Source organism: Lampris incognitus, chromosome 14 (genome assembly GCF_029633865.1).
Source record: "Lampris incognitus isolate fLamInc1 chromosome 14, fLamInc1.hap2, whole genome shotgun sequence".
NCBI classification, from domain to species: domain Eukaryota; kingdom Metazoa; phylum Chordata; class Actinopteri; order Lampriformes; family Lampridae; genus Lampris; species Lampris incognitus.
The window spans coordinates 11,305,588-11,319,521 of NC_079224.1; the positions used below are offsets into that span (position 1 = coordinate 11,305,588).

At 43.1% G+C, this 13,934-nt stretch overlaps 1 protein-coding gene across 1 annotated transcript in view; it reads left to right on the forward strand.

Annotated features, from left to right (window-relative positions):
• The window catches only part of ak5 (adenylate kinase 5), a 135,021-nt gene that overhangs the window by 19,597 nt on the left and 101,490 nt on the right, over positions 1 to 13,934 (forward strand). The window lies entirely within an intron of this gene.

The window sequence follows — 13,934 nt, forward strand, 5'->3', positions numbered from 1 at the left end:
CTCAATGCGGCGGAACTCGAAGAATGCAAAATTAATGCAAATTAGAAGAGAAAGTGGCAGCCCTGGAAAAAGAAAACACCGGTCTTAAAGAAAGAGCGGGCGAACATGAAAGGTGCAGCAGGCGGTGGAATCTGAGAATAAAAGGCATGAAAGAAAGGGTAACACAAGGGAGGAGGTGATTAACCTGCTCAAGAAGGTTGGCACCGCAATGGGCACAGAACATGGATGAGATAATAGACACTGTTCATCAGGTGGGGAGAAAGGAGGAGAAGAGAAGGCGCCAGGTCATTATCCAATTTGTCAAACGTCAGCGCAGAGATGGGATTTGGAGAATGACGAAGGAGTCGGAAATATGCAGGAAAGCGGGAGTTCGCTTCACTGAAGACTGAACCATGGCAGATAAGCAGGCCAGAGAAGCTCTTTGGCCTCGGATACAAGAAGCGAGAAAGGCCGGGAAGAAATCAAACTATCGCAGACCCTTTGGATTCATCGATGGGCAACAGATCTAGTTGACAGAGTGAACATTGATATGTAATCCGACCAGTAAAGACATTACGTAAATGATGGAAGGGGAAGGACATTACTTTTTCCAGAGGAACTTCTGAGTTGAGGATACATTTAAAGAGGTTGGTTTTCATTCTATATGTTTTCTCTAAAGTCAGAGATTTCTTTTTTATCGTTAAATGCAAGAGGTCTTAAGGACAACGTAAAACGCAAGGCTACTTTTTTGTTTCGTAAAGGTCTTAAAGCACACTGCATGTTTTTGCAAGAGACTCATTCATGTGAGGAGGACACTACATTTTGGAAGAACCAGTGGGTAGACCACATTCTGTTTTCTCACGGCAGTAATCGATCTGGGGACGTGGCCATATGTTTTATAGATTCCCTGGGGGGGTAGTAACATTCAAAAAGGATAAGGATGGTCATTGGCTTGTTGTGGTTGTAAATTTAGAGGGTCCATTTGCAATTTTGATCAATATCTATGGATATAATAATATTGGTCAAAACAAAATATTATTAGGAGCTCTTACAGAAATTATTGCTGAATATAAGCAAACTTAAGGTATAGGATTTACTTTAATAGGTGGGGAGTTTAATATGGCACCAGATGAGTGGTTGGATAGATGTCCATCTTTTCGTAATGATTACCATTACAACACAGTATTGAAGGAATTCCAGATGTCAATTATTTTATTGATATTTGGAGAGAAAAAAAACCCATATAGGAGACAATTCTCTTGGATAAAACCCAATGGGAGATCAAGATCCAGAATAGATGTTTGGCTGGTGACTCCAGAAATCACAATTTCTGTGACTAACGTCGCAATGTCTGCTGCTCCATTGACAGACCATTATGTAATTGAAATAGCTCTGAAACCAGATGGTAATCATAAATGTAGAACAAATTACTGGAAATCCAAAGCTGAAATGTTAAATTTAGAAGAATATGTTAAGGAAGTAAAGGCATTAATGGTGGAAATTAAAAGTGATACAGACATAGATACTTACTGCAGCAAATGGGAATATTTTAAATATAAGGCCAGGAGTCTCTCAATTAAATTGAGTAAAACCAGATGTCACCCGCAAAGTGAAGATGATATAAATTGGTTCAAGAAATTAATGAATGTTGCAGAAAAATTGAGTTCTCAGACGAAAACAAAGCAAAGATATTGAGTTTACAAGCCGGATTAGATAACTTGTTCACCCACAGGGCACAAGGAGCTTATGTTAGATCCAGAGCTAAATGGATAGACCAAGGGGAGAAGAACACGTCTTATTTTTTCGGACTGGAAAGGAGGAGACAAGAAAGAAATACAATAAATGTTTTGCTGATCAATAACAGAGAATGTGACACCGAACGCTACCGAACAGCTGATTAGAACGCCATTGTCGCGTCATCCGGAACTTTTTTTTTGTAAATTTGTTCCGGCTGTGACAGACGTCAGATCCGCAAACTAGGGTAATGGCTATCGGACAGTCATGCTTCGCCGGAAGTGATCTCACCGGGCTGGACCTAGCAAACAGTCAGAAATAACGTTAACGTTACTGGTAACACTAACAATGGAGAGCAACGCTGGTTATGGAGATTAACATTGCAAATCATCGCTAGCTAGCATATGCTAACGTTAGGCGAGCGGTCAAATAAAAGTATTGTGTTATGTTTCAGGTACATGCTGGATACTGTAGTGGGTTAAGACATATGTATTCAGTGGTTATTTCGAGTTGACAACGTTAAATATCTGCTTAAATTTGGGTGGAAAAAGTTCTATTAGCTAGCAGTTCTATTAGCTAGCCAGCCTACGTTAGTGTGTTGTTATCGTTTGCAACGGATAGGGGCATTGCGTCACTTCCTGCAAAGCGTGACTGTCCGATAGCCATCACCGCAAAAGCAAACTAGAGTGGAGAGGCAGGAGGCCAGCGCTCGCGTAAAGCTAACGTTAGCCAAGCGGTGGTTAGCCAGTTAGCTAGTTAGGGCGGCTAGCACGGATCGCCGAAAAAACGGGGACAGAGAGGGGGAAGACAAGACGGCGGGAGAAGCGGCAGCCACACACATGAGACGCCAGCGGTACTCTCCGATTTAAACAACACACATACATACGAAAGGCGACGAAGACAAAAAAGAAAACAACAGCGAATCCAGCCGACAACAGCCGAGCAGCGGCAAAGAGCGTCCACGACGCCTGTAGCAACCAGTACCTCTGGCTGAGCTACATTTAATTGTAAAAATGGGTGTACATACAGTGTCAAGCTTGACAATAGAACTGGTTGTGGTAAATGTGGTAGTTGGGTTTCCTGTATCCACAGTCATTAGTGAATGGCATAATCAATATGGCAAAGAATGTGTAGCAAGGTCAGTTGAAGTGTGGCCTGTCGTGTTAAAACATGACCCGTCTCCTGTTGAATTTGAAAAGGAGCACATTGTGCCTCTGAAAGAAGTATACATTGGTGACATTGAGACTCAGCAGTTGTGTTACCAATTGGCCCGTAGAAACTGCTTGTTCCCTAATCGAGGTTTGTTCCACGAGTTAATGGCGTCTCTGAGTCAAAATGTGGCTGCGTTGCCCAACAATGTTGACTGTGTGTTTTACAATCAAATTATACCTAATGCAACAGACCCTTGTGGTAATATGGACAGATTTATCAAATGATGCGGTTGATAGAAAGAGGTTTGTACCTGTAATCACAGAAAATGGTGATCCTCTTATAGAACCTCAACGTAAGGCGGTGACTGTAAAAGCGTACAAAGTTAAAATGATTTCACGACCTGTCGGATGGATGAGAGAATCACACACGTGTTCCAAATGGCTTAATGTCAAGGTGAAACGTCCTTCTTTCCTTACAAGCAGAGCTACAAATGATAACATCTTCAATGCACCTAACTGCAGTTGCTTGACTCAGTGTGTTACTCGCAGGTATATTGGCACTGAGACAAGTGAGGTTGTTAACCCCTATGTGTTTAGAAAAACACTATAGTTGTATCCTACCTACAATGTCACACATTTTGTATTTCCATATTAACAATGTTACATTGTCACATTCCTGTGTAAACATGAAATAAAGACAAAGTAACAATTGTCATACCAAAAAAATAAATAATAGAGAATGTTCTGACACAAAGGTAATTTCTGAAGAAATTCATCAATTCTATTCCAAATCATACCCTATTCGGTTGAGGATTCATTATCATTTCTTGAAAGTATTAAACATTATATTCCTAAAACTGATTTGGCATTTAAAGAATTGTGTGATTCCGAGATTAGAATGAAGGAATTGGATGAAGCTATAAAGCAAATGTCAGTAGGTAAAGCTCCTGGTCAAGATGGTTTAACCTCGAACTTTCATAAAATTTTGTGGGAAGATATAAAAGAACTGTTATATGATGCCATAAAAGAATGTATTGAACACAATAATTTAATGTCGACCATGAAGCAAGGTATTATTACTTTGTAACCACTGGCGTAAATATAGGTGGTGCAGCCGGTGCAGTGGCACCAGGGCCCGTTGCGTCAATATTTCTGCATGCATTGTCCTAGTCCAATGTTACGTGTCTGTTTTGAGCATGTGATGATAGTTTGTTTAGCGCGTGCAATATCATTTACCTATCTAGCCTACCTAAGTAACGTTAGAAGAATAAAATCAAGCAAGTAAGCATGAGTTACTCACATAAAAGTGGATGTAAAAAGAGGAAGGAGAGCAAGGAAAAGAAGGAAAGCTGCAATGTGTCCTGCGTACGTGCCAAACCATGCAATCTAGCAGGTTTTGAGTCTGATGTGTGCTCCCCTGTTACTGTCGAATGACAAGGCTGTTAGCTATATTACAGCCTAGTTGCTTTGTTGACTTGTTTCATTGCCTTGTCGACTGATTTGATTTAGAGACCGTCTGTTTAGGTTTCCGAACTCTGTCCGTGGTGCGTCCGCTCTCCGTGGTTCTGAAGTGTAGCCAATCTTTGACGTACTGACCTTTACAATAACTAATCTGTGTAAACTTTGTCTGTTACTTTGATATTTCTATTTTATTTGTTATATTTTATGCTGTGAAGCACTTTGTGATTTTATACCTGTGAAAGGTGCTATACAAATAAATTACTAAAATTACTTACTAAACCCACCTATGGTGGTGGTGGTGTGTGTGTGTGAGCGAGTGAGAGAGAGACGGGGGGGGGGTTTACGAGGGTTGCTTGCACCAGGGCCCATAATAAATATGTTACGCCAGTGTTTGTAACCTAAACCTGGTAAGCACAAAAGATGTATTGATAACTTGAGACTAATAACGTCAATGAATGTGGATTACAAATATTTTACGCATATTATTGCCAATCGGATGAAAGTAGGTATAGGACAGATAATAAGTGAAACTCAGTCGGGGTTTCTTAAAGATATGGCTAAACATAATAACATTAGGCTGGTTCTTAATTTACTAGATTATAATTATTTGATTGAAGACTGGGTTCATAATGGTTTTTTTTTAGATTTTTACAAAGCCTTTGATTTAGCTGAACATCCATTTATAATAAAGTCTTTAGAATATTTTTGTTTTAGTCCAAATTCATAAAGGTAATCAATAAGATGTATAATGACATTAATAGTTCAGTTTCTCTCCCTAAAAGAACATCTAAAAGATTTGAGGTTAAATGAGGGATTCGACAGGGTTGTTCTTGCTCCCCTTTATTATTTATTTTAGTTGCAGAAATGTTGGCTATTTTTACAAAAAATAGTCCAGACATCAAGCCTTTAAATGTGCTAGGCAACCATCTGGTCATAACTCAGCTGGCAGATGATACTACCACTTTCCTCAAGAGGCCAGAACAGATCCCTCTGGTAATCAAGAAGATAGATGAGTTTTCTAAAGCATCTGCACTACACTTAAATAAATAAAAAAAGGTGAACTAATTGCTATATATGACCGTCCGCTAATAGATTTGTATGATATTCCAGTAAAAAAATGAAGTAAAATACTTAGTAGTGGTTATAACTAAAGATTGTAAAGCTAGAGAACAACTAAATATCGAGACTGTTATAAAAAAAAGAAAAAAAGTAAATCTATACTCAATTCTTGGTTACAGATGGATGTGTCAAACTTTGGACATATTTTGATTGCTAAAATTGAAACATTATCTAGAATTATGTACCCAGCTTTTTCATTGGCCATTCCTGACAATTAAATCAATTAATCAAAAAAATTTAAACTTTATTTGGAAAAACAAAAATCATTATATTAGAAAAGGGGATGTAGTAAAATCATTAGAAGAAAGGGGCTTAAATGTGATTGACTATGAGGCAATGAATGGAATGATAAAACTAAAATGGTTACAACAATTCATACAAAATGATAATGGATTCTGGTTTAATAGTCCTTCTAAAATATTTAGCAAGTGCGGTGGGATAGATTTTCTGTTAAGATGTGATTTCTGTATTGCTACACTACCTATTAAGCTGTCTAGATTTCACCAGCAGGCTCTCTTACGTTGGAAACTGGTTTATAAGCACAATTTCACTCCACATAGCTCTCCAATCTGGAATAACAGATGCATCTTGTTCTTATTTTCTTAAAGGAAAATCTTTATGTTATTATGATTGGGTGGAGAGAGGTATTTGGTCTATTTTACATTTGATGGATTCAAGAGGAAATCTTCTAGAGTACAATGAATTAATTGATAAATTCAATGTGACATGTACAAAAAAACCCCAATACTCAGTGGTTATCAAGGCAATCCCACAAGTAATGGTGAATATGATAAAAGGAATTTTGACTTATGACGCGTTAGTACCACAGATGGCTTCACTTTACATAGACAATCTCGATTTTATGGAGAAAAAAATGCACAAACAAAATTGTAAGGGGTGCCCTTACCGCTGTACTCTTTCCTCTACCATTAAAAAGAAAAAAAAATCTATTAAAAAATTATCCTGAAGAGATTATAGGCAGAATTAGAACCGGATACCTCACTCTCCCTATTTCACCAAAAGCGAAAGAACTCATTTTAGAATGATAAATTATATTTATTTATAGTAAGGGGAAGATTTAATAAAATATTACAATTTACACTGCAGTTATGATATCTATTAATGACACTATAAGGTCATGTGTCCATAGGAGACCTTTAAAAAAAAGTGCTGGCTGTACTATTGGGTTGTTTTCTGTGGAAAAGTCACACTTGGAGTCTTCTTGACTCCAATGTGTGGGCCTAACCTCTCTTTATAGCCTAGCGCTCTGAGAGCTGCAGCTTGTTCAGAGTTGGCATGACTGTGAACTACGGAAAATAATCATCATCATCATCATCAACCTTTATTTTAATAGGCAACTTAATTAAGAGCAAACTCTTATTTACAATAACGGCCTATGTTGGGGGCAAGTGCACCCTAGGGGAAGGGGATGGGGAGTAAAAATAAAAAAAGAGAGGTAAAAACAAGGAACAGCAGTGACATGACAGACCAAGTACACAGATATAGACATCACAATCAGTACAACAAAACATTCATGGTGGTCATACTTACGTATGCAGAGGAACAAGGCTGACATATAGCAACAGGTAAGACATAGCACATACGCTCACGCACAGTAGAGCAGTAGCAGCAAATATGGAAGAAGAGAAGGTTAATACACGTTAATACTTGCGCTTTTATTTCAGCACTGGTTTCGCTCTTAGATGCGTGTTTAGAGAGATGATGCACTTCTGATGACTAGTAGTTCTGATTTCCTACGTTAAATGCACTTATTGTAAGTCGCTTTGGATAAGAGCATCGGCTAAATGACTGTAATGTAATGTAATATTTATCCTTGTAATGAGTTTTTGAGACAAAGATTTAACATTGAAAAAAACATTGAAAAAAATAACTATGTTTTGTGATTCTGTTATCGAAACGTTATGACAATTGTTTTTCACTTGTATTTATACTAGAGCCTTTTGGGAATTATTTCAAATTTGGATATCTAAAAAGGATTTTCATTTGCCCAATTTTGATTATAAGGATATTAAATTTGGAGTCATAATGGAGGATAAAAATCTGGAAATGTTGTACAATAGTCTGATTATTATGGCTAAACAATTTATCCATAGATCTAGATTTATTAAGGTCAGGCCACTATTCTTAGTCTTCATGAACGAATACATTGTAAGAAAGCACTGAAATGTATACAAACCAAACAAGCTTTGCATATTTACAAAAACATAGATGTATTGATTTCTGATTAGACCTCTCTCTGTCTTTATTTTTTTAGTTATTTTTTATTGTTTTGTGAAATACTAAAAAATGTGTCATACCTCAGTCTGATTTGTACGATTTGCTATTTGTTGACGTTATGACCAGATTTTGTTCTTTTGTTCATATGATTAAGGTATTTAAAAAAAACTTCGAAGGAAATGAAGCAACCAACACATGACGCGCACATTACGCGCGGTCATTTTGACCGCTCATGGTCGTTTTATGTAGATCTTATAACTTTTTTGTGCAATTGATCTAAAATTCAATGTAATGCAAATATATGCAATTTTAGGAGTATTCAGGGAGCAGCAGGTCTGTATCTTTTTTTCTCACAATGTTATTAAACTTTGAAAATCCAAAAAACTGCCAAATTTGACAGCCTGGGTCGTTCTAGTGTTAGGAAAGAAAGAGAAAATGGAGGGGTTTGAACACTGGTGAGTTCCTGTGTGCGTTTGTGTCTGCATGTATGAGAGAATGGGAGTCGGTGAACAGGAGGGTAAGGGAAGCTGAGCCTTGAGTGTGTCCACTTGCTCAGAGGTCATTACCACCGCGTGGACGTGACAGGGGACTAATTACTGCCGTCCGTATCACAAACAGTCGGGAGGGGGGATGCTTATCCATCTTATTAGCATCCTCCTCCACTAAATAATGACTTTGCCATGGAGGAAGAATAGGGCCAGACTCCCTGTGGTTGTTTTCACTCCCCGCATCATACAGAAAACGCGTGTAAGCATGTGCCAGTGATTATGATATCCAGCATGTTAGTTTGACCGCGTAGTGGAAGGGGATGCCAACCCCGCAGTTATGGCCGACATATGTAAATGTGTGATCTTTGTGCCTTGTCTCGCACATCCCTCTACATTACATTGACGGATTCAAACACGTGTTTAAAAACTGCTTCTTAAACTGACTGTGGTACAGCGGTCATTACAACATCATTTCAAAACACATGATGTCAGAAAAAGTCGATTTATTGTGCTAGTCCGACTAAAGCTGGACTTTTAAAATATATGTAAACGTGTTAGTCCGACTGAAATCGTATTAAATCGAATTTCTCGAAGTCGGACTAACACACCTAGATAGATAACGCGGTTGGGGATCGACTTACTCTGGCATGTACACGCCTCAATCGGCCCCGAACTGGCCTAGGCGTTCTGCGCACGAGCCACAGTTCCCGCGGCGGTCTTTCACCCGGAAGTCGAACAGCGTAGTAAAGCGTAGAGTACCTATGAAATGGACAGCGCTGTAAAGTTGTCCACGTTTCGCCGCTCCACGTGGAACCCGCTTGCCACTCGCTAGCTTGTGTGTCGCTTGTTTGGTATGTGACGCAATAGGTCAACCGGAAGAAGGTCCAATAGGCAACCAGCTGAAAGGGGCCTTATCGCCACCTACCGTACCGGGGTCGGACATACTTCCGTCCATAAATCGATTCTCCCCCGGTTCTTGTACACTGGGACAACGACAGTAGTCCAATTACACGGCTTAATCGAGCTATAACCGTAGCTCGACTTAACGGTGCGTGTAGACGCAGTGACTGTGTGGCGTGTGGTCCGGTGGGGTTCCACAGACAGGGTGGGACACCATCACTGCCAGGCAGGCCACAGGTCAAGCACGGGGTTAGAAGTGCTGGACAGATGTGCTCGTATAGTGATGCGAGTTGCGTTTGAATAGCAGGTTACTAACACTGCGGTATACTGCGGAGTCTGAGTCAATACTTGCCTCCGGCTATCTAGAAGGAGTGCTGTGCAATACCACAATGATACAAAAGAGGATGTTTCTCACTGTCATCATGGAGACGGTGGTTGGTGGCAACAAGGCACAAGGTGAAGCCATGGAAACAATCCCCAGCACGACCCCCCCCCCACACCGCTTCATCACCGTTGGGCAGTGTGTTTATGTCTTTTAGCATCATTTTCTGCCTTGTCATGAATCAAACTGCGGCGTGATCCTCCGCCCGCAGGATGTTCATCAGCTGTCAAGCCGGGGGGGGGGGGGGGTAGAGGGAGAGCTCGAAAGAGAAAGGGAGAGAGAGAGGGAGAGGGCGAGAGAGGGAGAGGAGTTCTTCCGCTTGAGCGGAAGATACTAAGTGGCGTTCAGATGCCCTCCGTTAGTTTAGCACATGATGATTTGTTTTCCTCAGGACCAAGACAGGAATCGCGGTCACCATCACAAACAACCGTGTGCAGAACTCCTCTTGTCCCGCTAGCCTCCTTTAGTTATGACTGCTGCTGGGTTCATTAAACTGCCAAGATGAGCTCCACTGCTGTAACGACTTTACTGTGACATTCCAGGTCACAGCAACAAACTATATAGACTGAGCTGACTGCAACTAACTAACTAACTAACTAACTAACTAACTAACTAACTAACCAACTAACATATGTATGGGGATTCTTTCTTCTTCTTCTTCTTCTTCTTTTTTAAACTGAAATTGTGATCTCACATGAACAGCACCCCTGAAGGTAATATTTTGATTTGGGGAGAGGTATGGGGGAAAAAACTTTGCCTTCCAGTCGTTCAGGTTTGCGGGAATCTGTTTTACACTTTCTTTAACAATATAATGTCCCCATTTCCCATTGTTTAGTTGTATTGTGTAGTTGTTGTTTAGTTATATTGTTTAGTTTGTGGTGACCCACATCTATATAACTAGAGACATTCACCTAAGAGGACGGTGTACCTTTAAGGGAAGAGGCGAGGGGTCAGATAATGCACTTCCGCTTCCGGTACACAGTTCAGTGTCGTTGTCGAATGTATGACATGCAAAGTTGGAGCTAGTAAACTACCTCGACTACGTCTACTCTCACGTCTCCTGTCTCGTTGTTTTCTAACTCCACAAGTTGTTGTTTAGTTGTATCAATGACTGCTGGGTAGGCTCCAGCATCCCGCGACCCTGTGTAGGATAAGCGGTTTGGATAATGGATGGATGGATGGATGGACAGCTATATCTTTTTTCGGGGCGGCACAGTGGCCCAGTGGTTAGCACTGTTGCCTCACAGCAAGAAAGGCCTGGGTTCGAACCCCAGGCTGTCCCAGGTCCTCTCTGGAGTTTGCATGTTCTCCCTGTGTCTGCGTGGGGTGCTCCGGTTTCCTCCCACCATCAAGAAGACATGCTGCATGTTAGGGTTAATACTCCTTTCCGTGCCCCTGAGCAAGGCAACTGAAAGAAGATCTGGAGTTGGTCCCCGGGCACTGCAGCTCCCCACTGCTCCTATATAATGCACTAGCGCCTCCTCTGGTCGATCGGGGCGCCTGTTCGGGGGGAGACTAGGGGGAATAGCGTGATCCTCCCATGCGCTACGTCCCCCTGGCGAAACTCCTCACTGTCAGGTGAAAAGAAGCGGCTGGCGACTCCACGTGTATGGGAGGAGGCATGTGGTAGTCTGCAGCCCTCCCCGGATCGGCAAAGGGGGTGGAGCAGTGACCGGGACAGCTGGGAAGAGTGGGGTAATTAGCCGGGTACAACTGGGGAGAAAAAAAGCTACAAAAAATGCTGCGAACAAATTCACTGTAACCAAACAACTGTGCAATGACAAAACAAAGTGGCGTTCTCTAATTAGCCAATGTGTATGTTGTATCGAAGCTGCTCTCCATTGGGTTAGGTGGGATGTCAGTTGTCTGAGGAAATACTCAGTTGCTAAGCACTAATTGGTGAACTGCTGTGTCAGTCGTCATTTTGCATTCACTGTGTTTATTTGCCCCCTAGATTAACTGTACAACAATTTGTCCTGGTGATGTTGGTGAGGAGTGTGTCCATTTTGGGAACCTCAGAATTGCATCTCTGCTCTTCGCAGATGATGTGGTTTTGTTGGCTTCATCAGAACGCGACCTCCAGTGCGCACTGGGGCGGTTTGCAGCTGAGTGTGAAATGGCCGGGATGAGAGTCAGCACCTCCAAATCTGAGGCCATGGTTCTTTACTGGAAAATGGTGGATTGCTCCCTCCGGGTTGGGGATGAGTTGTTGCCTCAAGTGAAGGAGTTCAAGTATCTCTGGGTCTCGTTCATGAGTGAGGGTAGGATGGAGGTGGAGACTGTCAGGTAGAGTGGTGCAGCATCAGCAGTAATGCCGACGTTGTACCGGACCGTTGTAGTGAAGAGGGAGCTGAACCAGAAGGCAAAGCTCCAAATTTACCAGTCAGTCGTCGTTCCAACCCTCACCTATGGTCATGAGCTTTGGGTAGTGACCGAAAGGGTGAGATCACGGATACAAGCGGCTGGAGTGAGTTTCCTCCGTAAGGTGTCTGGGCTCAGCCTTAAAGATAGGGTGAGGAGCTCGGACATCCGGAGGGAGCTCGGAGTAGAGCCGCTGCTCCTTCGCATCGAAAGGGGTCAGTTGAGGTGGTTCGGGCATCTGATTAGGATGCCTCCTGGGCATCTTCCTTTGGAGATTTACCGGGCACGTCCAACTGGACGGAGACCCCGGGGTAGACCCAAAACTCGCTGGAGGGACTACATGTCCAATCTGGCCTGGGAACACCTTGGGATCCCCCAGGAGGAGCTGGAGGGAGTTGCTGGAGAGAGGGACGTCTGGAGTGCCCTACTTAGAATGCTGTCACCGCGACCCGGCCCCGGAGAAGCGGCTGAGGATGAAAGAATGAATGAATGATGTTGGTGAGGGAGCTCATACGTGTGTCATATCTGACACACATGGGTTGGGGAAACCAGACATAAGAATCACTGCAGGAGGACAGTGACCCGATCACGCCACATAACTATACTGAGTGTTACTTTTCTAAATGCGCTCGGCGTGTGGTACACACCGTGTTGCCGCCGAGAGAGAGCGAAAACCCGTAGATATTTAATCTCTTGAATGAAATATCAGTGCATCCAGGGCATCAGACCTGTGATTAATTCTTGTCTTCGGCGATGCAAAAGGCAGAGTTGTCACAGTTAATTATCACTCTGCTTTCAACCAAGCATAACCGAGTGCATCCCTCAGGGTTGAGCATATGCACGCTCAAAATTGAAATTTGGTGGGGTTTTTTTTCCCTTCCTGAAAATGATGGGAAATAGCAAAAGCTCATTTAAGTGGAGACCAGTGTCGCCACCTCGCCATTGAAGACGCTCTCCTCTGGCAGGTTCAGTCTTGGACGGCGGCCTTTGGGACCAAATGAACAGGGGGGTTTATTTGAGAAAGTGATTGACAGGTTCGTGTGACACCTTGGGAGTCCTCGTGCTGGCATTATTGATGTTTCAATCGTGTTTGTGGTATGGCATTGGGGGGGGGGGGGACTTTCCCAGGAGGGGATGGGGTTTACGGACGGTACTCCAACTGCAGACATCAAGACACATGGGGAACCGAAGAGCTTTTTTCTTATCTGTGCTTATCTTGGCTCGGCTCGGCTTTTAGGCAGATTTCCCCCCCCCCTCTCCCCTGGATGGATTTTAGACTAGGTTTCATCTGTCCTTGGTTTTGCACCCTGCCGGCAGCCAACGAGGCATTCTTTTAGCGGAGGAAAACTGCATGTCTATGTTAGTGACTGCCGAACGTGATCACAGCCATGGCGTTTATTTTTAGAGCAGAACATTGCTCATCTATCTCGGCCGGACCATGTGATGCACTTCGCCAGAAGAAATGCGCTGACCCTCTCCGGCCATGAGAAACTAGGTGATGCTAAAAGATGCTGGCACGCTTTGGCCCTTACATGCACTCCAGGGAGCAGTTTTACCGCACTTAGACCAAAAACGGAGTTCGGCGGGGTAAACAGTTGGGACGTACTGTAAACTTTAACCGTTCCCACGGGCCAACCAAAGTACTAATGGGAGACAGCCAGGGTGCACAACAGAACAGCTTGTAAACGGTTTGTAAATAAAAATGGGCCAAGGGGGGAGGGCGGGCGTCCGGGGGGCGTGGCGGTCTACTCCGTTGCCTACCAACACGGGGATCGCAGGTTCGAATCCCCGTGTTACCTCTGGCTTGGTCGGGCGTCCCTACAGATACAATTGACAGTGTCTGCGGGTGGGAAGCCAGATGTGGGTATGTGTCCTAGTCGCTGCACTAGCGCCTCCTCTGGTCGGTCAGGGCGCCTGTTCGAGGAGGAGGGGGAACAGGGGGGAATAGCGTGATCCTCCCATGCGCTACGTCCCCCTGGTGAAACTCCTCAAGAAGCGGCTGGTGACTCCACATGTATGGGAGGAGGGAGGCATGTGGTAGTCTGCAGCCCCCGCCCCCCGGATCGGCAGAGGGGGTGGAGCAGCGACCGGGACGGCTCGGAAAATAGGGTAATTGGCAAA